Raw genomic sequence first — 4,411 nt, forward strand, 5'->3', positions numbered from 1 at the left:
CAAGTGACTTAACTTCCTTTAAGATTGTGTGTGTATATGTGTGTGTGGGATAATATAATTCCTCAAGGTTTTATTCAAACAACCTTGGTATTATGTGTAGCTTATCTCTTCTCCTTCTGTATTGACCCCCACTGTCTTCCCCCCATTTGGAGCTCATCACCACTGGACACAATGCAGAGTCAATGGACTGCACAGGGCCCAGCCCCAGCGAATACGTCTACATCACAGCTCCTGCATCTATAGCTCAGGGAAGATCACAGAACAGGGGGTGGAAAGACTGTGAGAGCCAGGGGACCAGGAAGTGGGCTGTGAACCAGACTCTCCCATAAATGGCTGCAGAAACAAGACTAGAACAAAGGCAATAGCAATACAGACATGTTAATGTGGAAACAGAGAAACTTCCAGGGGCCCCACCCCTAGACAAAGAACTACAGGCCACTACTGACTGCTGGGAGAAGAATCCTCCCAGGGATGAATCCCCTTGTTAGTTGTCCTATGCAGAGTGGTCAGCACTGAAACCGGATACACACACTGTGCATATATATATATATATATATATATATATATATATATATATATGTAACAACAATAATCAAAGAAAAGGGGGATATCAACTTGAGAGTGGGAGACACAGGGAGACGGCTGGGAGGGGCTGCAGGAAGGAAAGGGAGGGGAGTGATAAATTTCTATTTCAGTTTTTTTTAAACATAAAAAATGGAAAGAAAGTATTGAGGTGGGGCTGGACAAAGAGATCAGCAATTAAACAGCATATATACTGTTCTTGTATAGTATCTAAATTGGGTTCTCAGAACCCATGTTTGTTGGTTCTTAACTGCCTGTAACTCTAGTTCCAGGGAGTCCAGTGCCTTCTTCTGGCCTCTGTGGGCAACTGTGCTCACATGCACAGATTTTTTTTCCCTACCCTGCCCTTAAGACATACATGCATACATACAATTAAAAATAAAAATAAATGCTAATTTTTGAAGGTAGGCTTTCAGACAAGTCCTCTGCTGCATCTAGGAAGTGACAAACTGTGAGGGGTGATGGTGTCCCTTCAGAGCCAGCAAGGCCCCGGGTTTAAAGCACCAGAAACACAAGTTAATACCTTTAAGATCTTGCTTTTTCTTACATGCTTCCTGAGCTTTCTCCTCAGAGACTAGCAAAGCTCTCTTCCTAAGCCTATTGTGAGAGATGTCTACAATGTGTGACTTCCTGATTCTTGGGAACACTGACTGGAATCTTTTTAGGAAATCTAAGATCTAGTGGCTTTGTGAGTGGGATAATGGAATGGTTTTGAATGAATTCATTTCCAATATCTTTTCATGTGCCTTACTGGTCCAGCCAAAGAAGAAGGAGCTACTGATCCTGGAATTAGTTTAAATAGTATTATGGTATGGAAAGTTCCTGGTGGAGCTGAAGAAAGGGCTTAGAGGCTACGAGCACTTGCTGTCATCGTGGAGGACCTGGGTTCAGTTCCAAGGACCCATATCGTGGCTCACAACTGTCAGTAACTCCAGTTCTGGGGGATCTGGCACTCTTTTTTGGCCTCCTTAAGCACTCGGCATTGCACAGTGCATACAATACATGCATGCAGGCAAATCACGCGCACACATAAAACAGAAATGAATAAACCTTAAAAACAAACTCCCATACTTTCACTCTGTTGAGTGCAGGGCTCTCTCTTCCTGTTTGTCGCTCTCCTTCCTGCCTCACAGAATGAGTTTCTTTGTTGCACACTCAAGGTTCTCTGTTCCTAGTGCATCTTATTTGTAATTCTGATTCTGAGCCCGTTAGGATGTTTGGGATGGTATTTAAGAGAAAATTCATCTTAGAGTGGCTTGAGCAAAGACATTGCATTGTTTTTGTAATGAGACTTTTTTTTTAATGGTGAAAAAGTATATTTAGAATTAGCCAGCTGGAGTCAGTTTAGATGATCCCAATTTTGTTGGCAACACCCAGAGCATCATAGTCAGGAGCCGACCGAACATACGCCTTCTTCTCTCTGTCGGACCTTATGAGAGTGTTGACTTTGGCCACATCCATGTCAGAGAGTGTCTTCCCAGCGTGGTTGACCCGGTGCTTGTTGGCCTTGACATCACAATGAGCACAAGTGTGTTGTTGTCTTCTGTCTTCTTCATGGCTGACTCAGTGGTCGGGGGAATCTGATAATGGCATAGTGGTGAAGCTTGTTTCTCCTGGGCACGCTCTTTTGAGGATATTTGGGCTGCCTCCGGAGCCGCAGGGTCTTGGGCCGCCGGAAGGTGGGTGACGTGCGGATCTTCTTTTTGTGGCTGTGGACACCTTTCATCACTGCCTTCTCCGCTTTCAAGGCCTTCGCTTTGTTTTCAGCTTTGGGAGGGGCAGGAGCTTCCTTCTTCGTTTGGCGCATCTTGGCGAAAAGCTTGTAATGAGACATTAAGGAAGGGGATGCAAGATTTCAACCATATTCCAAGGACCCAGTTTCTTTCTGCGGTGCCTCTATTGGGTGTCACATATGTTTTGGGCTGGTGGCCTGAGGAGCTGCAGAACACCTCAGCAGCTTCACATGTTGCATTTAGACAAAAGAAAAAGACCAGAGACCCTAACTTGTAACTCTCCCAATATACTCTTTAGCAAATCACTAGGTTTAGTTCAGTAATTTTCTTTCTTTCCCTCTCTTTCTTTCTTTCTTTCTTTCTTTCTTTCTTTCTTTCTTTCTTTCTTTCTTTCTTTCTTTCTTTCTTTCTTTCTTTCTTTCTTTCTTTCTTCCTTCCTTCCTTCCTTCCTTCCTTCCTTCTTTCCTTTCTTTCTTTCTTTTTCTGTGTCTCTTTGCTAGTTCACTGATTTCAATCCCATTTCTCACTCTGTACTTAATATAGATGAAGATTAGATCATTAATCTTTAAATCATATATATATATATATATATATATATATATACATAATATATATGATAATATAAGCATTTGAAGATATACATTTCCTTTAAAGAATTTCCCTGCCCTCTGGCCTTTGTTTTCTAAGTAGTGCTAAGGATCAAACCCAGGACCTCACACGTGCTAGGCCAGCCCTCTATTATTGAACTTACATACTTAGCACTCTTTAAAGTGCACCCTGCATGTCTGTATGTGCATGTATGTTTCAGATCATTTGCTGGAAATACTTCTTTTGTGCTCTTTACTCTGACTCATGGGTAATTTTAAGAGTATTCCTTAATCTCACTACTGAAGAGTAAAAAAGACAAACACATTTGTTCATTTTTCCCAGAGCGTGCTGTATTTGATTGAAGTGCTTTAAATATACATCAGGTTGTTTTTATGGTATAGTATTTGGTTCTTTCAAAACACTTCACATACACTGTGAAAATGATGTATTCTGAAGATGTCATGGAGTGTTCTAACTAGATTGAGCTGCTGGTCAATGCTATTCAGATCTTGGCACCCTTCCTGAGTTTTCTGTTTATGTCTGGTCTATTATTGAGAGAGCAGTGTCTGAAGCTCTACTGAGCTTTTGTCTGTCTTTACTTTTGACATCATGTGTTCTGATGATGACATGTTATTAAGCACGCCGAGGTTCAGGATCATCTTTTGATGAATTGGCTCATTTATTGCCATGCGCTGTTTCTACTTAGTGCTAGTAAAACTTTTCATGCTGGTGTCTGTGTGTCATTAAAATAACTTCAGCATTCTTATGATTCAGTAGAACATACTTCCCGACCCTTCTATTTTAATTTATCAGTGTACTTAGATTTAAATTGAAAATCTGGGATACAGTGTATAGTCATGCCCAGGTTAACTTCTTAAAACCCAATCTCATGATCTCTGCCTTTTAATATAATGTTTGCTCCTTTACATTTAACACCTTAATATGGTTAAGTGTGAGTCTGTTGTTTGTATTCTGTTTGTTTTATCTGTCTTTTCTCCTTCGATGTGTGTGTGTGAAATACATATGTGTATGTGTGCGTGAGTGTGTGTGTGTGTGTGTGTGTGTGTGTGTGATGTTTGTGAGAGTGGAGGTCAGAAGTCATGTCAGTTTTCAGATACTGTCTTTCTTTTATTGAGACAATATCTTTCTCTAGCTTGGAACTTCCCTGGTAAGCCAGGTTGTCGGCCATTGAGCCCTAGGGATCTATCTGTTGCTGCCTCCCCTGCTAGGCTTGCAAATACATGCTTCCATACGCATCTTTTTTCTTTCTCTACTTCTTTTTTAGCATGAATTCTGGGGACTAAACCCACATCCTTCTGCTTTCAAGGCAAGCATTTTACTAACTAAACTATGTCCCTAGTCATAATTTCTTTTTCATGTTTCTTCAGTAGATGAAGCATATCTTTAAAGTATCCAGTGTCTCAAATTGGCTTTTTAGCAACATTTCTTTTTAAATATTTATTTTTTAGTGTGTGTGTGTGTGTGTGTGTGTGTGTGTGTGTGTGTGT

At 40.9% G+C, this 4,411-nt stretch overlaps 1 pseudogene; it reads right to left on the reverse strand.

Annotated features, from left to right (window-relative positions):
- Positions 1–1,893: 1,893 nt before the first annotated feature.
- Positions 1,894–2,402, reverse strand: LOC114689995 (annotated as a pseudogene).
- Positions 2,403–4,411: the final 2,009 nt, after the last annotated feature.

This window comes from Peromyscus leucopus, chromosome 15, assembly GCF_004664715.2.
Source record: "Peromyscus leucopus breed LL Stock chromosome 15, UCI_PerLeu_2.1, whole genome shotgun sequence".
Lineage (NCBI taxonomy): Eukaryota > Metazoa > Chordata > Mammalia > Rodentia > Cricetidae > Peromyscus > Peromyscus leucopus.